General features: G+C 48.6%; 1 long non-coding RNA gene across 7 annotated transcripts in view; it reads left to right on the top strand.

Moving 5' to 3' along the window:
• ZNRF1 overlaps positions 1–25,385 on the top strand; it is a 113,153-nt gene that overhangs the window by 73,052 nt on the left and 14,716 nt on the right. For 5 of the 7 annotated variants that reach the window (XR_002344499.1, XR_002344498.1, XR_002344497.1 and 2 more), the window contains exon 2: positions 25,138–25,233. This is a non-coding gene — a long non-coding RNA (zinc and ring finger 1). Of the gene's footprint in view, positions 1–3,336; positions 4,044–25,137; positions 25,234–25,385 lie in introns of those variants that run through there. The other 2 variants (XR_002344501.1, XR_002344502.1) reach the window with 2 other exon arrangements.

Below are 25,385 nucleotides of genomic sequence, written 5' to 3'. Positions count from 1 at the left end.
CAGTTAGCAAGTTACAGGGCAATTCATTGGTTGACTTGCAAGTATTCTCTTCTCCAAGAACTAAATGATTTTAGTGTTCTAATGACATGTCTAATGGTTTGTTATCCATTGATGATCCTTGCCTAATCAGTTATTTCCTTGGGGGGAGTGACTTTAAAACTATTAATCTAAGCAATGTGTTGTGCTGTCCTGAACATTAATGGGAGTATTACATGAGATCACCTTTCCTATGTCCGGAACAATCTGAATTCCACAACCCCTCTGGCCCCAAGGTTTGCAGATAAGGGATTATTAAAAAGTAGGGAGGGGAGTTCCTGTCATGGCTCAGCAGAAACGAATCTGACCAGCATCCATGAGGATGCAGGGTTTGATCCCTGGCCTCAGTAGTGGGTGGAGGATCTGGCGTTGCCGTGAGCTGTGGTGTAGGCCAAGACGCAGCTCGGATCCCAAGTGGCTGTGGCACAGGCCAGCAGCTACAGCTCCGATTGGACCCCTAGCCTGGGAACCTCCATATGCCGCGGGAGCGGCCCAAGAAATAGCAAAAAGACAAAATAATAATAATGATAAAAATAAATAAAACCCAGAGTTCCTGTTGTGGCTCAGCGGATGAACCCGACTAATAACCGTGCGGATGCCACGAGCTGTGGTGTGGGTTGAAGACACGGCTCAGACCCTGCACTGCTGTGGCTGTGGTGTAGGCCGGCAGCTGTAGCTCCGATTCAACCCCTAGCCTGGGAACTTCCATATGCCGAGGGTGTGGCCCTAAAAAGCAAAATTAAAATAAAACCCTTTACCGTCATGTAAAACTGGCCTCAGTCAGAGCTGAGTGCTAGCTAGCTTTCCTAGGAGTGCAGTACGCTAGGAAAGCCTTGAGCTGGAGGAGGGTGGCGGTTAAAATTGGTGAACATTTTGTAACATGCCTAAGTGATTGGGAAACAAATCCGCAAGCATTACACCATCCCAGCAGTGGAAAGAAATCGAGTGCCCTGCCAGGCCACGGGTCTCCGTCTGTGTGGAGAGCAGGCTGCGGGGCCTCCTGTGACGAATCCCTTTCTCAGGAGGCCAAGCTAAGGTTCTAATCCATCCCCGATGTTCCTTTTTCACGGATGGCCTAGCTGATTGGTTTTGCCTGTTACAGCCAAACTCAAATGCTGGTCAGTCCAAACAGTTAAAGAGGCAGCGGTTTAGTTTTGGGGTGTGACGTCTGGAGGAAATGTGCCCCAGATGTGCGTGAGGGCCTCCAACCCCAGCCATGGCTGTGAGTGAGGCCAAGGTTGTCCTGGGGTCTGGAGTCTGTTCAACAGGCTGCGCATCTCCAGCCCTGTATCCTGCCTCCCTCCAGGGCATGAAATGCTTCTCCCTGATCCTTGTGGAGGAGTTGGCCCTGGTGGCTCAGGTTATAAGAACACACTTCCCTCTTCACCCTTTATCTATTTCCTTACTCTTCTGACCTTTTTTTTTTTTCCCCCCCGTCTTTTGTGAAATGGACCTGAAGTTCCCTTCCCAATGTATTTGAAGTCGCTCAAAAACCATGAGAATCCACTCCGTCCTCTCTGGTTGCACTTGGCAAATGGATGGAATCAAACTGATGCCTGAGGAGCACCTGTGGGTCTGGAGAAAGGGAGGAGTGAAAAAATCAAGAAGAAGGCAAGAGTTGCCCTAGAGATTGCCAACAGTTTGGGAACTTGAGTGTGTTTTTGGTTTTAGTTCTGGACCCCAGGGATGTATGCTGTAAATGTTATTCCTAGCTGCTCCCTTTTTCTTCCGTCTCCACCATACTTGCACACGTATTTAAGTGTGGTCCCTTAAGTGTTATTTTCGCTCAAGGCTCAGGCTTGGATCCTTATATATTTCCCTGGAGTGGGCTTATGTGTCCCCATGGCCTTTAAAAAAAAAAAACACGGTTTCTAGCCTAATCTATATCTCCAGTCCAGATCTTCTCTTTGGGCCTCGATTCCTAACACCAGACACACCAGTTATGTCTACTTCCATTTCCCCAAACTTGATATGTCCCCAGTGAACTAGCATCTTCATTCCTGCCCTCTTCCTATTAGCCATCCTTCTAGGATTCATATGTCCATGAAATGCACTATTTATTCAATCCCCAAAGGCAGAAACTTGAGCATCACTTTTAATTACTTTTGCACCCATTCTTCTGACTTCTGAGATAACAAGTTGAGGGGAATGAACCCTTTAGAGATCTTTTTAATCCGTATATATACTTTTCCACCAGGATTGGGCACAGAGTGTCAGGAGACACCGAAAAGCTCAGTAATCAAGATAAATAATTGTTCAGAGTTGGGTCAACCAGATGTCCTTTCTGGACTCTCTGTCCACCAGGTGGCCTATTGAGCTGCCAGTCCTGAGGCCCCAATAGCACAGGGGAGCTTAATGCTTACCAGAGGTTGGTGGGGCAGCAGAGTAGCCTGGTTCAGGCCTGCTTCTCTCCATTCATACCACTTTTACACCACTTTTGGCCTGAATGACTGCAACAACCCCCGCAACTGTAGAAAATGGGTTCATCCTTCAGTGTCTGCCCACTAGAGATGCGCAAACCTGAGCCCTAACAGTTTAACACAGGATTAGCTATGTGCATGCACAAGCACCAAGTATTAGAGCAGGGAGCCGTTTTAGCTTTAGGTGGTCCTATCAAACACGCTCCTTTTGCAGATAAGACATGTAAACGGCTGTGATAAGAGTCAGCCAACCGGGAGCTGGTGCCTTTGGGACCCACAGCAGTTCCAGGCCCATGCCGTGAGAGCAGGCATTGCGGTGGATGGCACTCCTGCCTTCACCTCTGCGAGAGGGGCCATGTGGGTTCTGGGATAAAGCTCGGCTGCTGTGTTCAGCAGTGCCCTTCCCGTGAGCCAGCCGCGAGGAGTGAGGTGTTGTTTTTCAGTCCCCCTGCTTTGTCCCTCCCTGCTGCTGGACTGTTTGTCAACCAGTTATCTAGGTGGGTGTTAGGTGGGTGTTAGCAGGCATTAAAAAAAATTAAAAATTGAGACCTGGGGAGTTCCCATCGTGGCGCAGTGGTTAACGAATCCGACTGGGAACCATGAAGTTGCGGGTTCAATCCCTGGCCTTGCTCAGTGGGTTAACGATCCGGCGTTGCCGTCAGCTGTGGTGTAGGTTGCAGACGCTGCTCGGATCCCGCGTTGCTGTGGCTCTGGTATAGGCCAGTGGCTATAGCTTCGATTCGACCCCTAGCCTGGGAACCTCCATATGCCGTGAGAGCAGCCCTAGAAAAGGCAGAAAGACAAAAAAAAAAAAAAAAAAAAAAAAAATGAGACCAGGCTACTCCTCACAAGTTGCTTATTTGCCAGCCTTTGTTAATACTGAGCCCCCACCCCCACCCCTGGCCTCTTTCGTTTTTTCCTTTCTTTTTAGCCCTTCTAATGCAGAGGGTTGAGTCATAACTTGCTCAGTTTGTGGCATGTTGTCGTTGGCCTGGGTTAGGCTCTTCTCTTGGGTTTATTTGTCTGTGCCTTGATTGCCTCACTTTTATTCTTTTCCCCCATTCCCCTCCCCTTCGTAGCCAACTATGCAAATGTGCTTGATATGTATTCTCTTATTAGTGTCTTTGGAATTGCTGCTTTGTGTGCATTTGTGGAATTTCTTGTTGTTTTTGGATTTGGATTTTGGTTGGTCACGTCCATGTTTTTACCTTAGATGGCTTAGTGCCGTGCATCCTCTTGCATCTTTTCTTACTCGGCACTGTGTTGAGCTCTTTCCTGGGGGGACGGTTCTTCTGTTGCCAATGCCTGCTGCACAGCGCCTCATAGTGAACATGGCCGCTCTGCATGGCTCTTGCCTGTCCCCCTTCATCATCTGGGCCGCCTGCAGCTCTCTGCTACCCCACTCTGCCGGGGCAAGCTTCTGGGCTGCCTTCTGATTGGCCTGTGCGAGGATTTCCCTGGGAAACGTACCTGAAGTGGGCCTACTGGTTATCAGACGAGTGAACTCTCTGTGATCATTTCTTCTGAGGACTCAAAAGAGGTGGTTGTGTCCATTTCCCTCCCTGTTTTCTCTTAAGTGCTGCAAAGGTAGGTTGCTTAGACTGCCCCGGCTTTTAGCCTGGCTCTGGAATCTGGCAGTGACACCATCCAGGGAACAGAGGCAAAGGTTGGGGCTTTCATCTCTTGTGGGTAGTTTGAAGTTTGAGTTCCTTTACTCTGCATTGTTCAGACTCTCTCTGCTCCTTCTGTGTCCATGGATACAATGGGTTTCGACTGCCGAGGATTATTTTGGTGTCCTGTTGTCGGTGGCTGTTTCCAGACCTCTTGGGTGGAGGCAGCGTGGTGTAGTGGAGTCAGACCAGCTTTTCTCCGTGTGCGTGGCAGCCCAGCCCATGAGCCGGAACCATGCCATCAGCCCGCAAAGTGGGCGTGGAGGCCCACTCGCAAGGGCACAGCAAGAACCTGTCCTGGCCATACCTGTTCCCCTTTGGCTCCCTCTTAGGAGACAGGAAAGCCTCCAGCAAGAGTGTTGAGCAGAAAGCACAGTGTTAGACGTGCGTTGGTGTCTAAAGAGTGTTGAGCTGTTTTAAAATCTTTGGAATCACATGGTGTAATATTTGTGGATAGGCTTATGTCTGGAATTGGCTTCAGAATAATCCAGGTTTGGGGGGAGGGGGCAAAGCTCAAGTGGCCATGTCCTTTGCTGTCCAGTCCCAGGTGGATTTGAGACCGAAGGAGGGGGCGTTCCATATACCAAGACAACAAACCAAGACGTGAACACTCCAGGGGGAAATGAGACTGAATTGCCTGTGAGTTCATCACTGTTGAAGCTGGGTAATGGGTACCTGGGAGCTCATTATATTCTATTTTTTGTTTTTCTTAAAAATTTTCCATCATAAAAAAGGGTTTGCGAAAGGAGATATATCTAAGGGCTCCTTTTGTGCCTCCGTGGATTAAGAACGTGGCTAGTATCCATGAGGCTGTGGGTTCGATCCCTGGCCTCACTCAGGGGGTTAAAGGATCTGAGCCAGTGAGCTTCAGCATAGGTCACAGACACGGCTCAGATCCGAGTGACTGTGGTGTAGGCCATCAGCTGCAGCTCTGATTCCACCCCTAGCCCGGGAACTTCATGTGCCTCTGGTGCGGCCCTAAAAAGGAAAAAATTAAATTAAATTAAAACAGGAAATATATCTCTCAAGCTGCTGAAGCATTCAGAAGCCCTCCCTGTCCAGGAAATGGCCATTGGGTTCCAGGCTGCCCCTGCCTGGGGCAGAAAGCCCAGTTCACCAGGCGCTGCTCTTCCACCACCTCTGGGCTCTTCCGCGTGGGCCTGGGGGGTGGGGAGGAGGGGCCCTGCCCGCCCTGTTGGGAGGAGGAATGAGAAACCTGAGGGTGTTCTAGCTCAGCATGACTTGGTATGGGGGCAGGGCTGACCTTTTTCCTGCCTCAGAGCTTTCAAGGCCTGCGCAGGTGGCAACTGAAGCAAGATGCTTTCACATCCGCTCTACACCGCGGGGCTGGTGGCAGGGGCGCCCGCAGGCTGTGCACAGGCTCATGTGATCATTATCTGCACCCTCATCAGAACCATGGGTGGGGCAGGAAGCAGCGTGACCACCGTGGGTTTTTAACCGACATGCTGGCTCACACACTGTATCGCCCCCCCACCCCGCACTGCGGTGTGGCAATTGCTGGAGCCTTGAGTGGAAGACAGTAACCTCTGCTGGGAATGGACTCACGCAGCAGTGTGACACACCCTGAATGTGTTGCCTCCTTCCACCTGTTCAGCTGGACCTTTTCCTCACAGTTCCACAAAGTGTGACATGCCTTCATCCAGCAGTTGTTTTCAGGAGTCTGTCATGTGTCATGCTCTGGGGACACAGCAGTAAGAGAAAAAGACTGCCTTCAAGGAGCTTGTGTTGTAATGGGGGTGACAGCAGGTGCAGCGGTGGTGAGTGCTGAGAAGGCAGTCAGGGGCATTGTGGGCAGTGGGTTCAGAAGGGTGGCTATTTCGGATGGGCTGTGAAGAAGGTGAGCAGATGGGAACCAGCAGATGTCAGAGAAGGGGGCCTTTGGGGGCCCAAAAAGCACCTGCAACAACATGGGGGGGCAGGTGGAGGAGGGGCTCACCCTTCTCAAATGCTCTGATTATTGGGGGATTGACTGTCAGAGACTGTGATGTGGAAGCCATTGGTAACCCCCCTGAGGGCGATTTGGGGCCTCTGGATCCTTCAGCAGGGGAGGGAAGGAGAGGGAGTGAAGAGGCCATTCAGACAACTCTTCTCAAGTGCTTTTCATTGTGAACGGGGCAGTTGCTAAAGATGGGGTGGGATTGAGAGAGTGCCCTGTAAGGTGGGGAGTGGCCCACGTGTGCTGACTCAGTGGGGACGGGAAATGGATTTGATGGAACTTGTTGTAAATGGCCCTCTGGTGTGCTTTAGCACATATTAAATATTAAGTGAAGAAGAGGCCTGGAGGGCCTGGTTCCTTTTTGTTTCTCCCTTGGCGTTTCCTCTTCTCCGTGCTAAAAGTAATTTCACCCGTCTTTGGACTGTTCTCCAAATCTCTGTTTTAGCATGCTTTATCTTCTATGTGTAATCTTTCTCTTGTTATACAAATGGTTCTGAACTTTGGGATTTTAAACTGAAACCCTTTCGGTGATCGTAATCTGCAGGTTCTTTCCCACCAGAAACACAGCTACCCAGAACCTGGCGTGTTGTCAGGAGGTTGACGGATCCGCTGACGTCTGTTCTAGGCGTGTCCAGGTCAAAGGTCTACATGACAGATAGACTGACTGTGTCATCTATCACTTCAGTCTCTGAAAATGGTGGGAAAACTGAGAGCCCTGTGGCCGTGGCTTCTCTCTTTTCCCTAGTAGATGGCCGTTTCCTTGAGGGTAGAAATTATATCTAATGTTCTGCCATGCTTCCTCACCACTTAATAACTGGAATAAAAATGGAGTGGACAGACAGATGGACTCACTTGGCTGCACATCCTCCTCGAGTGTGGCCAACAACTAGCTGTACGGTTTTCAGTGATGCCCCAAGAGAAGATGTTTCGGGAATTGTCTGCAGAGCCCAGGAACCCAGTGGCTTCCACCTTTTAAAATCTGATCCTTTAGGAAAATAACCACATGTCACATATTTTATATTGGTTTCCTATTACTGCTAAAACAGACGGTCACAACACAAATTTATCCTCATATGTGTTTGGAGGTGAAATATCTGAAATGATCTGACTGGCCTAAAATCGAGGTGTTGATGGAAGGAGGTTCAGGTGGTTCCCGAGGAAAACCCATTCCCTCACCTTCTGCACCTTCTAGAGGCTGCCCGCTTTCCTTGGCTTGTGGCCCCTTCATCCATCTTCAGAGCCAGGAGCTCTAGTATTTTTACCCCTCTCTCTGACATCTGCTTCCCTGACACTGTCTCCTTTCCCTTATAAAGAGCCTTGTGATTGCTCAGGCCCACCCGAGTGATCCAGGATCGTCTCCCATTTAAAAGGCCTTGATTTGTCACACCTGCAAAGCCCTTTTCACCACATCGATAACATTTGCAGGTTCCAGGGACTAGGATGTGGTCATGTGGGGGGGGGCCATTGTGCTGCCAGCCACACATTTCTGCAGCTCTTTACACATACGGTCTCACTTAGCAGCTAGGTTGGTAAAATTATTCCTGTTTTACAAGTGAGAAAATGGCAGCTCAGAGAGATTAAGTGACTTTCCCTTAGCTCCAGAATTCATGACTTGAACACCAGAATTCTGACTCCTGTCTACCTTCTTCCATTCTATTTAGCTGCTTGTATCTTAATTCTCTCTTCTTCCATAGACTTCAGTAAGTGGCATTTGTCAGGTGTTTTTTTGTTTGTTTGTTTTGCTTTTTTAGAGCCACACCCATCGCATATGGAGGTTTCCAGGCTAGGGGTCCATCCAATCAGAGCTATAGCTGCCGGCCTACACCATAGCTGCAGCAACAACAACATCAGATCTGAGCCACGTCTGCAACCTACACCACAGCTCATGGCAATGTCACATCCTTAACCCACTGAGGGAGGCCAGAGATTGAACCTGCAACCTCGTGGTTCCTAGTCAGGTTCCTTTCTACTGTGCCACAGTGGGACTCTGGTATTAGGTTTTTTTGATGCCAGTATTTGAGGAAGTTGATGTGTTGACTCAAAGTAAGGAAATGTTAAAATCTATATAAAAATAGTCATCAAGGCAAAATATCAAAGTGAAGAGGGAATTCCCAGATTATGTGGCCTTTCCATTTCCCATAAACATACATGTGTGCGATCCAGTACAGAGACTGCTTACTTGCTTAATATTTTTTCCACCGACATACAGAATGTTACAGCATATTACTGATGTTTTGTTTGACAGCCAGATTACTTACTGTTAGGAGACCTCTGACCTTTTCTTTTTATTCTTCCTTTTTAAGGCCGTACCTGCAGCATATGGAGGTTCCTGGGCTAAGGATCAAATTGGAGCTGCAGCTGCAGGCCTACACCACAGCCTTAGCCAAACTTGATCTGAGCCACATCTGTGACCTATGCCTCAGCTTGCAGCTTTGCTCGATCCTTAACCCACTGAGTAAGGCTAGGGATCCAACCAGCATCCTCACAGATATTATGTTGGGTTCTTAACCCAGTGAGCCACAATGAGAACTCCAAGATCTCTGACTTTCTTAACCTTGGAAGTATTGTATTTTGTTTGCTTTTTAGAGCCGCACTGGCGGCATATGGAGGCTCCCAGGCTAGAAGACCAATTGAAGCTATACTTGCTGGCCTGTGCCACAGCCAGAGCAACATCAGATTCGAGCCATGTCTGCAACCTATGCCACAGTTCACAGCAACGCCAGATCCTTAACCCACTGAGTGAGGCCAGGGATTGAACCTACAACCTTGTGGTTCCTCGTTGGATTCATTTCCGCTGTGCCGCAACGGGAACTCCCAACCTTGGAAATATTGTGAATAAAGATTGAGGAGCTATTGGAATTCCCTGGCGGCTCAGTGGGTTAAGGATCCAGCATTGTCACTGCTGTGGCATGGGTTTGATCCCTGGCCTGGGAGCTTCTGCATGCCATGGGCATGTCCCATGGCAAAAGAGATTGAGGAAGTATTGCCATGTTCTTGCTACCAGGCTGGAGTCTCTTTCCCTGCCCTCCTTGCTCTCCGACGTCCCCCTCTCCCATTTGTGTCTCCCAGACTCCAAGTAATCTGAGCCAGTATCGTATAGCAGCACACGCCGCATCTTGATGGGGTCATTTACTGTTTTAAGGAGCTTAGCATTGATGACCTTTGTTGCCCGTGCTTTGTGTCTGGCCAGTCCCAGGGAATAACTCATTGGTCGGGACCCCGGTGCTCTGTAGGGTCTTCCGTCTTTGTCTGTGGTCTTCAGAGGTGTAGATGACAGAACAGCAAGGGCTGCAGCCTGGAGGTCTTCTCTCGCCCTGATAGTTCCCTCTGTTAGGACTGATCACTCCACTGCCCTTGAGCTCTCAAAACCCCATGCTGTTCTTCTCTCTTCTTCCTCTTTAGATGCCATTTCAGAGCACAGTTGTGGCCTGCAGGACCATGTCCTCTGAGTTCCTGTCTCCATCCACTTCTGTGTTGGAGGCACAGGTGAGCAGAGGATGCCCCGCGGGTCCAGGCAGGAAGCCAGTCGGCGTTCGTTCTGCCGGTAGGCAAGCTGGGCCTGCAGTGTTGCTGCGCCCCAGGCCCAGGCTGGAGCTGATAGCTTTTAGGAAGCAAATACAGCAGTGTGTGTTCTGCGGCCTGAGATTGTATTGGGAGCTGGGAGGAGCCTTCTTCTAGCAGACCTCCCGTGACACGAAGGCCTGGGCTGTCGGCATTGATAGACGCAAGTCCCACAGTGCCAGGCAAATGGCATTTTCCAGTATGAGCGTCACTGAGACACGAGTGTCATGTTCATTTTCCTGGGGAGTCAGACACTGGCCGAACATGATCTAATAGTGTGTGCAAGCATTTCCCGTCCTGTCAGGGAAAGTCCTTGTCGGCTCTCTGTGTTTTGGGAAGAACAGTACCTTTAGGAACCCAGAAGGAAACTCTTGGTCCTGTGTGGATTTTGTGTGAAACTTTCCTTCTTTGTTCTTTTCCCTTTCCTAACTCTTCTTTTTTTTCTTTACACACACACACACAGCATTTAAAAAAAAAAAAAGTTACTTAAAGGTTGGGCATTTTAAGAATATCAGCCAAGACCCCCATGGTGTGGGAAAGAATATAGGCCGGCAGCAGGACAGTGCCAAGCATAGTCGTTTCTCTGGGCAGGTCTGCTGAGGGCACCTGCTGTGCATGAGGCTAGACCTGCCTGGGGGTGGGTGCCCTGCTCAGACACTGTCCCCGCTGGAATCAGAAGAGGTGAGGCTCTCTTCTGTTAATGTGGAGGCACCGGTCCATTGGGAGGGATAACTGCCTTTTGGGCCTAAAACCCAGGTGTTACAGTCCCTTTGTCTTTTTTGAGAGGAGGTGGTCCTTGGACCCCCCTTGATGCTGTTGAGTTTGTGAGGAAAAGACTGGGGAGTTCTGCCTACTGAGATGTTCCCTGGCATTGCCCAAACACCAGAAAGCCCCCTCCAGCAGCGGCTGTGGGTGTGGGCCGGTGGGGGGAGGCACACGGGCATGTGGGGTGTTGGGATTGGAAGGAAGGTCGGACAGCCTTGGAGAGGAAAGCATGGTATCAGCTACATAACTAGGCATTTCCTGGCCAGACCCGTCTGTCCTCCTGCCTTGCTTGTAGGTGATCCCTGATACCCAAGCACTGAAAGACTCTCTGGCCTGGCCCTTTGCGTCCTAGCCAGTCTTCCTCTTTTAACAGATGGGCTATCGTTTAATGAAGGCACCTCCAGCATAAAAGCCAGCTGTTCATCTGGAGACTGTACCCATACATTCTGCATTGTGACTGGATGCCCCTAAACTTGCCCAAGCATGGTAGCCATGTGGCAGTAATTTGACGTTCATGTTTTCTGATCAGTAGTTGGAAACTGGATCACACTCACACTGAGGCTTTCATCTTTTTTGTATTTGTACCTGCTCAGGCTGGGGTCATCAGACTCTCATATCCCTCACCTGCCCCTCCCCCGCCCCCGCCCCATAGTCTGTCCCCTAAACAGTCCTTCCAGGGCCCGCCTCTGGACGAAAGGGGTTAGAGGGTCAAAGGGAACAGGCCCGTTTGTGGCTGCACTTCCCATTCTTCCCACGGCCGGAATGCCGTTGGGCTCCATCTGGCAGGATTGCAGCCCAGACTTGCCCTGGCTGCGAGCGGGTATGATGTCATCAGGCACATGTCCCAAGCGTGGCGTCAGCTCTTCCCCTCATCCCCACTGCCCCGGCTTCATTGAGCCTGTTCTCATTGATAGTAAAATCCCCACTACCCCTGGCTTCATTGAGCCTGTTCTCATTGATAGTAAAATCCCCACTGCCCCTGGCTTCATTGAGCCTGTTCTCATTGATAGTAAAGGAACAGGAATAAATGCATTGAGGCTGTGATTGGGATTCAGTCTGTATATTTGAAAAATACATACATGTGTATTTTTCATGTATTCATTATAAGGCACATACATTTCACAATTTAACAACTATAAAATCCCAGTGTGTCATAGAGTCACATGTTAAAATGATAATTGGCAGCTTTTATCTCTCTCAGACGTTCGTAATGGTGCCTCTTAACATTGAGGGCATCGGAGTTCCCTTGTGGCTCAGCAGTAATGAACCCAGCTAGTATCCATGAGGATTCAGGGTCTATCCCTGGCCTCGCTCAGCGGGTTAAGGATCTGGCATTGCCGTGAGCTGTGGTGTAGGTTGAAGGTGCAGCTCGGATCCTGCGTTGCTGTGTCTGTGGCCTCAGCTATAGCTCCAATTCGACCCCTAGCCTGGGAACTTCAGTATGCCTTGGATGCGGCCCTGAAAAAATAAAAACTTGAGGGCATCCTTAAGTCCACAAAATGCATGATGTAGGGTCAGCTCATTTTTCATTTCTTTGCCTGAAGAATTTGTAAATTTCCCCAACTAGGCACATTTACCAGCAAGCCTCAGTATATTTAAGTTCCATTCAGTGCCGCCGAGTGAAGTGGCCACCTCACATCTCACATGGCTTTGCTCTGCAGAGATGACTTGCACCTCCACCTGTGGTTGGATGTTACAGCCACGGTGGACAGGAGGCAGGACACGAGGCGCATGCGCTGAGGCCGCCTGGTGAGTGATCAGGAGAGCTGTTCCTTCTGACTCCTCATGTAGTTTTCTTTCTTCCAAACCGGTCAGCCTACAATCCAGAAACAGCAAAAATTTGTTTGGGCGTGGAATCTACCATACTTGGAGTAGAGAATGGAGATAACTACTGAGAGAATCTTTATAGTAGGTAAAAGTTGGGAATCCAAACGCCCACAGGAAAAAATAGCTAAGCACAGTGTATTATCACTATAGAATGCATAGACTTAGAAAACGACAAGTATGCGGATTGCTGCTTATACAAAGAGAGTGTGTATTGTAGAGTTCCCTTGTGGCTCAGTGGATTAAGGATACAGCATTATCACTCCAGCAGCTTGGGTCAGTGCTGTGGTGCAGGTTTGATCCCTGGTCTGGAAACTTCCACTTGGCACAAGTGCAGCAAAACACACACACAGACGCACCAAAGAGAATGTATTTTTTTTTTACAGGTCAGGCACTAGGTTGTTTTTTTTTTTTTTTTTTTTCCCCCTTTTCTTTTTTAAAAAATTTAAAGTATATTTGATTTACAGTGTTAGGCAAGAGGGGGATATGGATATCCAGGCAGAGAGGATTCTAGGAAGGTGTGACCAGGATGCCAACCATTGACCTCTTCCAGCAAGCAGAGGCCGATGGGGCCTAGAGGAGCCAGAAAGGCCAAGCTTCCGAGCAAATGCTAAGACAGGGAGGTTATGCAGGAAGAGACCAGAGACCCAGAATATGCAACCAAGATGCTTGGCGTACCAGTGATAGGAGAAAAAGATAAAGGAAGTGTGTTTCAGTCAGGGCAGGCTAGAACTAGGTTGCAGTGTGATAGCAGACAATCCTGTAAGCTCTGTAGTTTAACTCAACAACTTAATTTTTCCCCTGTGATGCAGTAGCCAGTCCAGGTCTGGGAGGAGGGGTCTTTGCTGATTACCTTTTATTCAGGAACAAAAGGTAATAGAGGCTTTGTCTCAGTGCAGCAGGGCAGGGAATGTGGTGAATCATAAACTAGTGCTTAAAGTTGGCTCAAATGTGCATCATCACTTCTGCTCCTGTTTTACTGGCCAAATCACAAACCCACCTTTAACTTCAGAGGGAGGCAAGTGGGGTCCTACCATATAGCCAGAAGGAGCAAAGCCGGAAATATTTGATGAATGGCACTCCTGACTTAGCACTAGAGGAAATAACTAAGATAGGTCTCAGTAAAATTTCTTAACTCTTAGGATGCAAAGAAAAATCTTCTAGGAGCTCCTGTTGTGGTTCAGCAGGTTAAGAACCCTATATTGGGAGTTCCGTCGTGGCTCAGTGGTTAACGAATCCTACTAGGAACCATGAGGTTGCGGGTTTGATCCCTGGCCTCGATCAGTGGGTTAAGGATCCGGCATTGCTGTGAGCTATGGTGTAGGTCACAGACACGGCTCAGATCTGGCGTTGCTGTGGCTCTGGTGTGGGCCAGTGGCTACAGCTCCGATTAGACCCCTAGCCTGGGAATCTCCATATGCCCCGAGTGCGGCCCTAGAAAAGACAAAAAAAAAAGAAAAAAAAATAAGAACCCAATACTGTCTCTCTGAGGATGCAGGTGGATCCCTGGCTTCGCTCAGTGTGTTAAGGATTTGGTGTTGCTGTGAGCTGTGGCATAGGTCGCAGATGTGGCTCTGGTGTTGCCATGGCTGTCACGTAGGCTGCCTGCTGCAGCTCCGATTTGACCCCTGGCCTGGGAACTTCTATATACTGCAGGCGTGGTTGTAAAAAGAAAAAAAAGAAAAAAAATTGTCTGAACTTTTCAGGCCAAAGGAACATATTTTTACAAAGGAAAAACCAACCACACTGATTGTTTTCAATCAGATTTTCTATTTGCAGTACCAAGAAGCTAGAAGATGGTAGAATTTATCTACACATGACTGAGGGGAAAAAGAAAGGCAACTCAGGAATCCTATGCTCAGGCAAACTTTTGTCTAACATAGTACTGGAAGTCCTAACCAGTGCAATTAGGCAAGAAAAGAAAGAAAACACACCAGAAATCAGAGAAGAAAAAGTAAATAAATTATCAAGTGACATGATATTATATAGAATACCTTAGACTTCTCCAAAAATTGTTATAACTAATAAACAAGTTTAGTAAAGTCAGCGAAATATCTGGAAGAGGAATTAATTGAAAACAGGGAGTTCCCATTGTGGCTCAGTGGCTTATGAACCTGACTAGAACCCATGAGGATTCAGGTTCGATCCCTGGCCTCACTTAGTGGGTTGCGGATCCAGCGTTGCTGTGGCTGTGGTGTAGGTCAGCAGCTTCAGCTCTCATTCAGCCCCTAGCCTGGGAAATTCCATATGCTGCAGATGTAGCCCTAAAAAGCAAAAAAGAAAATACCTGGGAATAAATTTAACCAAGGGGGTGAAAGGTACACTGAAAACTTTAAGACATTGAAGAAAGAAAACAGAGAAGACACAAATGTAAAGATAATCTGTGTTCATGAATTGGAAGAATTAATATTGTTAAAATTTCCATACTACCCAAAGTGATCTACAAATTACATACAATCCCTCTCAAAATTCCAGTGGCATTTTCCAGAGAAATAGAAATAACAGTCCTAAAATTCATATGGAACCACCGAAGATCTTGAATAGCTGAAGTAATCTAGAGAAAGATGCAGAAAGCTGGAGGCATCACAGTTCCTGATTTCAAACTATGTTACAGAGTTATCACCATCAAAACCATGTGATATTGGCTTAAAAGTAGATATATAGACCAGTGGAGCAGAATTGAGTTCATTCTGAATAGAATAAGTTGGTTACAACGCAGAAACAAACTCATGCATATTTTGTCAATTTTTGACAGAGGCCCAAGAAAACACAATAGTCTTCAATAAATAGTGTTAGGAACACTGGATATCCACATGCCGAGGAATGACACCGGACTCCTATCTTCCACCATATGCAAAAATCAACTCAGAAGGGTTAAAGACCTGAACATGAGGCCCGACATAGTAAAATCCTGTATTACATAATCGGTAGTGTGCGAGGATCTTAAGCATTCTCCCCCCCGCCCCCAAAAGTAAGTAAGTGAGGTGATGGAAATGTCCTTTCACAGTGTATGTGTATGTCCGACACCATGGTGTGCTTTCAGTATGTTAGATCTTATTTATCAGTTATACCTTGGTAAGGCTGGGGTGGGTGTGGGTGTGATCCTGTACTCAGGTAGCCACTCGCCTGTCCGAATGAGACGAAGGTATTTGAGCACAGACAGGGAGTCAGAGAGCGCGTCTCCCATCACCTGCTCCCCGAATACTTCCTGTGCCCAGTGACACTTGGCCTGTGGTGTCCTTCTGACACACGGAGGTCACCACCTCAGAGGGACCTTCCCTGACCTCTGTAGCTAAGTTCGTGTACAGTCACTGCCTACACTTTCCCCACTGTTACATTATGAAAATTTCAAGTAGACAGAAAAGTTGAAAGAAGTTGGACTCAGTAAGCATCTTCCTTTCTGATGCAGCTCGTTCTCCTGAGGGCATTAGGACCTCCCCTCTAACTGCTTCAGCCCGTCTCTCATTAACTGTTTTCCTGGTTGAGGTGAAACATACATGAAATCTCAAATCTTAGGTGTATATTCACTGAATGCTGGCAAATGCAGGCATGTGTGTAACTCGGACCCTCATGACACAGAACATTTTCATCACCCCCTTTTCAGTCAGTCTCTGCCCCACTGCTCCCCGCTCGAGACAGCCATCGTTGTGATTTTTTTTCCACCATGGATTAGTTTTCCCTGTTCTAGAACTTCATACAGTTCCAAATGTGTATGCTCTTTTGGGTCCTTCACTCAGCATGTTTTTGTTTGTTTGTTTGTTTTTTCCTTCTTCTTTTTACAGCCACACTTGTGGCATATAGAAGTTCCAGGCCAGGGGTCAGATTGGGGCTGCAGCTCTGGCTTATGCCACAGCCACGGCAACACAGGATCCGAGCCACATCTGTGACCTGGCTTGTGGCTCTGCCAGATTCTTAAGCCACTGAGTAAAGCCAGGGGATCAAACCTGCATCCTCATGGAGATTGTGTCAGATTCTTAACCTGCTGGGTCACGATGGGAACTCCACTCAGCATGTTTTTAATATTCATCCCTGTTGCATATATCGAGAGTTCAGTGCTTTTTATTGCTAGGTAGTATTCTGTTGCATTCCGTGATTATACTATAGTTTATTTGTCCATTCTGTTGATGATCAGTTGGATTGTTTCTGGGTTTTGCTTGTTAAGAATAAAGCTGTGGAGTTCCCGTCGTGGCGCAGTGGTTAACGAATCCGACTAGGAACCACGAGGTTGCGGGTTCGGTCCCTGCCCTTGCTCAGTGGGTTAACGATCCGGCGTTGCCGTGAGCTGTGGTGTAGGTTGCAGACGCGGCTCGGATCCTGCGTTGCTGTGGCTCTGGCGTGGGCTGGTGGCTACAGCTCCGATTCAACCCCTAGCCTGGGAACCTCCATATGCCCTGGGAGCGGCCCAAGAAATAGCAACAACAACAACAACAAAAGACAAAAAAAAAAAAAAAAAAAAAAAAAAAAAAGAATAAAGCTGTGATGAACATTCTGATAAAATATCTATTTGTAGGAGTTCCCGTCGTGGCGCAGTGGTTGGCGAATCCGACCAGGAACCATGAGGTTGCGGGTTCGGTCCCTGGCCTTGCTCAGTGGGTTAAGGATGAGCTGTGGTGTACATCGCAGACGCGGCTCAGATCCTGTGCTGCTGTGGCTGTGGTGTAGGCGGGCGGCTACAGCTCCGATTAGACCCCTAGCCTGGGAACCTCCATATGCCAAGGGAGTAGCCCTAGAAAAGGCAAAAAAAGACCAAAAAAAAAAAAAAAAAAAAAAAACCTATTTGTAGACATATGTTTTAGTTTCTTTTAGGTAAATATTGAAATGAGGAATTGCTTGGGTTAGGGTCCATGTATGTTTTGTCTTACAACAAACTACCAGACCTTTTCTCAAAGGGACTGTGTCTTTTTACATTCTGTCCAGCAATATCCGAGTTCCAGTTGCTCCACATTTTCACCAACATTTGTCATTGTCAGTCTTTTAACTTTTTAATATATGGCATTTTAATAAATATAAATATATTAAAGTTTTCCAGAGAAGCAGAACCAGTAGGATATGTGTGTGTTTGTCTGTATATATATGTATGTACATACATACACATGTATATATATATTAATACGTTTATTGTGCGGAATTGGCCTGTGCACTTATAGTAGCTGAGAAGTCCTGTGATCAGCGTCGTGCAAGCTAAAGATCCAGGAGAGCACACCAGCTTTGGTTCTAGTCTAAAGGCCTGAGGAGCAGGAGGAAACCAGTGGTGTACAATCCCAGTCCAAGGGTAGGAGAAGACCCTTGATCAGACGGCCAGTGAGCTCCCTGTCTTCCTTCCACCACCTTTTTCTTGTCTTCAGGTCTTCCATGGACTGGCTGATACCCAGCCACCCGGGGAGGGCAAGCCGCTTTACTCGGTCTACCAATTAAATGTTAATCTCACGCAGAGACATCTGGACAGACGCACTGAGAAATACTTTTTAACCAGATATCTGCACACCCAGTCAAGCTGACACATGAAGTTAACCAACACAACAGATTACGTTAGGTGCACACACAGACAAACCTTAAGTTGTATGTTAATTTGGTTTTAAGTATCAGTGTGGCTCTCTCCTAATGTCTGTTTGTGAGAATTTTATTGGCTCCCGGGGCAATAGGCCTCTAGAAAAGAATCTAGAGGCTGTGTCCAGAAGAGGCATTAAAAGAAGCCACAGTCAGAACTGGTGGGCCTTTCCAGAGTGTTCTCCAGCAGCTGATAAATTGTGCGTTGGTTTCCAGTTATTTCTTTGGTGGAGGGAGGGAGAGAGAGAGAAGATCATGATACTTACAGCCTCTGCTCCTGAGGGCACATTTCTTCAGTGTAGAAATGGAAAGAAGGGAGTTCCCGTCATGACTCGGCGGTTGACGACTCTGCCTAGCATCCAGGAGGACGCAGGTTTGATCGCTGGCCTCCCTCACTCCGTTAAGGATCTGGCGTTGCCCTGACCTGTGGTGTAGGTCGCAGATTGGCTTGGATCCTGCATTGCTATGGCTGTGGCTGTGGCGTAGGCTGGCAGCTACAGCTCCGATTTGACCCCTACCCCGGGAACCTCCATATGCCGCAGGTGCTGCCCTGAAAAGCAAAAAAAAAAAAGTCATGTAGTCGAGTCTCCTTTAACAGACATTAAGCTCCACAAGCATGTGAGAGGGAAAAATCTGGGCTGGAAACCAGGAGCTGGACGGCAGGGATGGAGTGTGGGGTGGGACTCCCCGAGCCCCTCACTTTGAGGGGGTCCATCAGCACCGCTCAGGGACCGAGGGCTGCGTGTGTGGCGGGCCTTCCTTTACCCTGCTTGCTTCTTTTGACTCCTCTCCCTTTAGGTGATCCCAGAGACAGGCAGAACTGGGGCAGGGCTAAAATAGGGCATCAGCATAGGAGGGAGGGTCCAGGAGGGAACTGGGGCAACGTGCAGAGCACACGTCCTGCCCAAGAAACCAGGTCTTAAAGGAGAAGGTCGCAGTTTTGGAAAGAGAAAATCTTTAATTTGAATTGCACGATAAATGCTGTGGAGAACTGAGAGAGCTATAACCTGAGCCCGTGGCCCTGTCCTTTTCTCGGCTGCTCTGTCCAATGGGAGAATCTGGATCAAGTCCGAGGGGCCTCATTAATCCAACCCAGGCAGATGCTTGATGCCCAGGACCACGTGTGTATTCCTGGGTCTCTGCTGGCTCACCTGCTTATTACCCTGCCACCACTTCCCTTTGGCCTGGCGGTAGCAAGGTCAAGGCCATGGGTCAGGGGGTGCGTGTAGGCCCTTCTGGCCACATAACCCTGGACCGGTCAGATGGTGAGAGGAGGAAGGGACGCGAGGTCTCCGTTAGGACCTCCCTCTCCTGGATTGGGGGTCGGGGAAGTCTGCAGTAGCACATGCTTGGGAGAGCCCACCCAGCATGGGTCACATTCCCCTTGGTGCTCTGTCCTCTGTTCCTCCCTCATTTTGAGAGGCTGGTGGAAAAGGACTAGGAACCAGGTAGCTTCCCCGCCTCTCTCACAGCCTCACGGGGGCCGACAAGGGCTTGGGGGAACCAGTGTCGGACTTGGCTTGCAGGCCTGAGCTAGCCGATGCCTTCCTTCCCTCTGTCAAATGTTAAAGATACAACCCGGGCAGGGCTCCCTCTGAAAGGCGATGAGACAGGAGCAAGACAGGCAGCTGGGTGCACGTGCCACCTGCTCACCTGGCTCCCAGGCAGGATGGGCGGTCTGGTCTTAGCACAGTTGGGGAGTGTCCCAAAGACTCAACCTGTAGCTTGCTTCCTCACAGAGAAAAAGAAAGCATCTCTTATCTGTATTTCCTGAATGCCAACGGACATCTCATGAAATCTGACAAAGAGCATGTCAGTTGGATGAATTCGTGGACCACTGTTTGATCTTTGCAGGGGTGGTTTTAATTCCGTTGGGACTTTTTCCCAAAAGAGTATCAAAATTCTTCCTAGATTTTTTAAACCTTCAAAGAGCTCATGAAGATCACAGTAGACACCATTCTGTAGGCCTGTTGGTGCTGAATAATTGACCAGATAATTACAAGCAAAGATCTGGCTGGTAGCATCCATCTCGATCATTGGATGACCTTTGGGCTCAGAAGGTGGGGACGCTAGTTTTTTCCGTGTGGCTCTCCTTATTTTTCCATCCCTTTTACTTTTTGCCCTTTATTTTCCACTTGAAAACTTGCGAAGGTAACTTGCAAACTCATCGACCTACAACCAGTGCGGCAGGCTCAGTGCCAGTGGGAGGCAGAACGCTGTCCCACCTTACTAACAGAATTCCCAGGAAGAAATGATCAGATATCAGAGTTTATGGGCTTATCCAGGACCGTGGCTGCTTCAGGAGAAATTGCTCAGACACTGTGGAAGGTTTGAGGTGACTGGTACCTCCTTGTATCTGTAGCATTTTATGTCCTTCCCATTTGCTGCCTCCTGCTAGTCAGCCTGTCCCACAGCTTGGGGAACAGGATGCTCCCAGGGTGGTCAGACTTCCTGGCTGTGGTGGGTCAGCTCTGGAGCTCTGGCTGTTCCCTGGGGCAGGTGACCTCTCCCCGGGTGTCCTCTTCTGCAGCATAGACTCAACTCAGCATAGTCAGTGCCCACCTCATGTTTTGGTTCGTGGGAAGACATCTAAAGCCCAGCAGCTGCCCATAGCAATGTAAATGTGAGCTGTTACTTTTCACCATGTGCAGAAGCAGGTGCCTAGAGGTGAGCCAGGTACTGTTGTTCCATGTCCGCTGTACAGGAAGTGCCATTCACAGTGCCCCAAGGTTTCGAGGAAATGGAGGTGGTACCAGCCAGGATGGGGGCCAAGGTGCCCTGCTGATCCATCGCTTCTGTCCCACCCCACGCCCTAAACCCCTTCTCCAGCCCTGTTCCCTCCCTCCTCCTTGTTAAGCACAGCCAGGCTTGAGGAGGATGGTACTATCAAACATTCGCTGGCTTCTTTTTAGCATATGCATTCAGGTTTCTTATCGCATTTGGTCCTCAAGAGGAAGGTAAATGTCTCTTTTTTTCAGATGAGGAACTGGGGCCAGGAGAGCAGATAACTTGCCAAGGTCCTGAAGCTGGAAAACCCAGGTCATCTTGGGCTTTCCCGCTCACATGACAGACCTCGAGTTATTTTTTTGAGCCACACACATACCAGATCGTGAGTTTTTTTTTTTTTTTTTTTTTTTTTTTTTTGAGCCTTACTCACACACGCATGCAGAAGTAGGTGATGCAGGTGGTACAGACCCTGCTTCTGTTAGAAGGTAGGTCTCTCCCTACTATTCTGGCACTTCCTCCAAGACATATTTCCCAGCCCACCTCTTAAAACCCTCTTTCAAGGTGTGTCTTCCAACAGCACCAGCAGTTAACTTAATTCTGATAGTATCCACCCGGGAACAGTATCAAATCCGACAGGCGAAGGACTCAGTCCCACAGGACTGCCCCCCCTTCAGAAGCCAGTCACAAGCCCGTTTGTCACCTCTGCTTCTGCCCAACTGGCTGTTAATTGGAGGTTCCCATAGCCCCCTTCTCACATTTTTTAATTTGCTAGAGTGATTCCCAGAACTCAGAGGAACATTCTGCTCATTACGTGAATGATTGATTATAAAAGGATATCTCTCAGGAACAGTCAGAGGGGAGAGATGCATAGAGCAAGGCGTGGGGAGGGGCTCCGGGCCACCGTGTCCCCAGATACACCACTCTCCTCAGGTTTTCCTGTGTCCACCAAGCCTGTCCTTTCGGGGGCTCCAAGGACTTCATTACCTAGGCTGATTGATTAAATTGCTGACCACTGGCGCCTGATCCAGCCTCCAGGTGGAGGGTGGGGCTGAAAGGTCCAGTTCTCTGGTCACATAATTGGTTCCCTTGACAATCAGCCCCCATCCTTGGGACACCTAGGGGCTTTCCAGAAGCCACCTCATTAACATAAATTCTGATGTGGTGGAAAGGGGCTGGTTATGAATAACAAGGCACTTCTTTCACTCTTGCCTTTGGCTCTGGAGCTGTTTCAGGAAGTGATGACAAAAGACCAAAAATATTTTTGTTTTGTTTTATTGGCTACACCCACAGCATATGGAAGTTCCCAGGCCATTATGAACTGCGCCAAGTCCTTAACCTGCTGCACCACAAGGGAACTTCCTAACTATTTTTGGTCTTATTATGTTAGAGAGCTTCAGTGGTTTTAGGAGCTCTGTGCCAGAAATGGGACAAAGACCGAATATATAGCTCTTATTATAAAATCACGTCATACTTGTAGTCAATTCTTTCTTCCCTCATAGAAAGGACTTTAGATTGGAAGCTGAGAAATCTGATGCCAGTCTCAGCTCTGCCTCCTAGCTGTTTGATGGCCTCACTGGGGTCTCTTTCTTTATCTGTACAAAGGGGGACCAGTCTAGACCTGGGTCAGTTTGTTTTTTTCTAGGACATAAATGTCTGTAGACCTTCTTGTGGGGCGTCCTCCTTCCCAGCACTGTTGCTATAATTCGACGCCTCTCTTGTACTTAAGCAATCACGTTGGGATGCAGGGGGCTTGAATGATGCTGTCGTAATAATAACCATGACTCTGCTCTAAGTTAATAGAAAAGTGAGTCATGTACTAGGTGAAGGGCTTTTCTTTGGTAAGAAGTCACTTTAACACCTTCCAGTGACTGCGTCAGGGTCACTGCAGACACGGTGCTGTCTTAGCAGGTTCACAGTGGAAGCACGCGGTAGTCGCTTAAAGTGCTGTGAAAACCTTGGTCTTTTGAGTCAGAATAAAAGATGAACACATCTCTGAGGAGAATGAGGCAGTCTCCCCGTGGCTGGTCGTTCCGTGGAGTGTCACTTCATCTAAGTATTGGTTCGTTCGCGGGGCACAGGCACGAGGGCAGATTCCGGGGTACAGAGGGACTTGTGAAGAGTATCCTCATTCCCCCAGATTCAAGTTCATTACTCACCTGGCGAGGAAACTGGGGGCGGACCCTCTCCAGGCATGCTTCTTTTCCATCTTCTGGTTTTGTCCTTAGTGAACTCATAACCACCCAGAGATCAGAAAATGCAGCCCTTCCCAAAGGTTGGCCAGGATCCTTGGGTTGGTGTACTTCCAAGACTTTTTAAGTTCGGACACCGAGGTGCTAGAGATCTTTGAGGAAGGAGTTGGGGGGATGGGGACTGTGCCACGGAGTATGAGGTCCATTCACTTTGCCCCGAGTGAGCCAGACCCTGGATTTTCCGTCTAGTTCTGTAGCTCAGAGCATTGCCCCCCACCCCCGAAGAGACGAGGGTTGGAGAAGACTTCCTGCAGAGTGCTTGTGCCCTGCGTGGGAACGAGGGGGCTGCCATGCTTCCTGTCTCGGCATCACCAGCTGTCGCAGTTGAGGGCTTTCCAACCAGAGTGAGCGGGGCCCTTTGGGAAGGACGCTGGCGAAGGTGTGGCCGCCTCTTCTCCTGGAGCAGCTGAAGGCGAACGTGAACTCTGGCCTCATGACCCCTCACCTCGTTTACGCCTCAGTAGATGTTGCTGGTGGATGTGACCAGCACCCAGGGAAACTGCGCGTAGGATGTTCTGACGGAAAATTAGCTGAAGAGTCAAACCCTGACAGCGGTATTTAGATGGGCTGTATTTGACCTAGGAATTCCAGGCTGAGGAAGCAGGGGTTATGGTCACAAAAGGGAGAAGCTGTGATGTGTAAAATTTGATGTGGAGAAATGAATAACTTTTCAGTGGTGTTGGATCTTTTTAGCAGAATGGAAAAGAAACAATCCATTTGAAAATAATTTTTAATAAAAGCAAAATGGGGAAATTGGAAATAGTGTTTCTGTATTCATAAAAGTAGGGTTTTTTAAAATTATTTTAGGAGATCCCGTCGTGGCGCAGTGGTTAACGAATCCGACTAGGAACCATGAGGTGTGGGTTTGATTCCTGGCCTTGCTCAGTGGGTTAAGGACCCAGCGTTGCCATGAGCTGTGGTGTAGGTCGCAGACGAGGCTTGCATCTCTCGTTGCTGTGGCTCTGGCTTAGGCCGGTGGCTACAGCTCCGATTCAACCCCTAGCCTGGGAATCTCCATATGCCTCGGGATCGGCCATAGAAAAGGCAAAAAGGCAAAAAATAAAATAAAATTTAAAAAAATAAAAATTATTTTAAAAATAGATCAAAGGGAATTCCCACTGTTGCTCAGCGGCAACGGATCTAACTGTTATCCATGAGGACGAGGGTTCGATTCCTGTCCCCACTTAGTGGGTTAAGGATCTGGCATTGCCATGAGCTGTGGTATAGGTCACAAGATTCAGCCCGGATCCTGCGTTGCTGTGACTGTGGTGTAGACTGGCAGCTGCAGCTCTGATTTGACTCCTAGCCTGGAAACTTCCCTGTGCCGCAGGTGTGGCCCTAAAAAGCTAAACAAACAAACAAATAAATAAATAAAATAGATCAAAGAACTAGGTTTGTTTAGAGGAGTTCTACTCAGAGAGTCTCCACCCACATCTTCACTACTGTACCGTCCCGTGAACGTCCTTGGGTGTAAACCTCGACCTCCTCAGGAGCAGGACTGCAGGGTCTGTGGCCTGTCATTATGAAACAGCTGTTACTCCTGGTGGCATGTGGCAAGGCATGTGTGGCATTTGGGAGTGCTCTGGAGGGCCACCCGCCACTCCACTCCACGGACAGCTGCGGAGCTGCAGGAAGGAAAGGTGCCGGGCGAGGCACGTGGTTGCCCATGACTAGAGGGATTCCTTCGCAGGGGCTCTGGCCGCGTGGGCTGAGGACTGTGAGGCAGAGGGTGTTAAACTCTTCAGTAGTCAAAGACAGGTTATTCAGTCGATGCCTGCCTATCCCTCAGCCCACTGGATCCCCTCGAGAAGGGGTTGAAAAGAAAACAATCAGCTGTCCGTGGCTTCTGATAAACTTCAGCTAGGGGCACAGCGAGGTGAACCCCAGTAAGAAATTGGGAGATGGAGGCTGCAATAAAAAACAAAGTTTTGCCTGCCTTAATGAAGGAACAGTCAGTTGTAGGGTGTATCTTCTTTTTTTTTTTTTTTTTGTCTTTGTCTTTGTCTTTTTAGGGCTCCACCCATGGCATATGGAAGTTCCCAGGCTAGGGGTTGAATTGGAGCTGCAGCTGCTGGCCTGTGACAGACGCTGGCAACGCAGGATCCAAGCTTCATCTGCAGCCTACATCACAGCTCACAGCAATGCTGGATCCTTAACCCACTGAGCTGGGCCAGGGATTAAACCAGCGTTCTCATGGATACTAGCTGAGTTCATTACTGCTGAGCTACAGCAAGAACTCCTGTAGAGTTTGTCTTGATTGTAATTCCCCACGTTGACTCTGACCCCACATCCATGCAGCCATAGTCATTTAAGAGTTCCCACATTCATTATCGATATGCTTGGTTTGGAAAAAACATTTCATTCTGTTTCCTCTTTTTCAGGTTTCAAGTGCCCCATTTGCTCCAAGTCTGTGGCTTCCGATGAGATGGAAATGCACTTTATAATGTGTCTGAGCAAACCTCGCCTCTCCTACAATGGTAAGGGCTTGGCCAGTGGCGGGGGGGCGCTCTGAGCCAGGGTCTTCCCGCCCTCGAGTGGCTCTGCCCAGCATTGCCACCCCACCTTCGGCAGGAGTGCCTACACGGTGGTGAGCAAGCTGCTATTTGGGAGCCTTGCTGTGCTGGGGTGG

Source organism: Sus scrofa, chromosome 6 (assembly GCF_000003025.6).
Source record: "Sus scrofa isolate TJ Tabasco breed Duroc chromosome 6, Sscrofa11.1, whole genome shotgun sequence".
NCBI classification, from domain to species: Eukaryota; Metazoa; Chordata; class Mammalia; order Artiodactyla; family Suidae; genus Sus; species Sus scrofa.
Note: the sequence above shows the minus strand (reverse complement) of the source record. Positions and strands in the feature narration are given on the sequence as shown.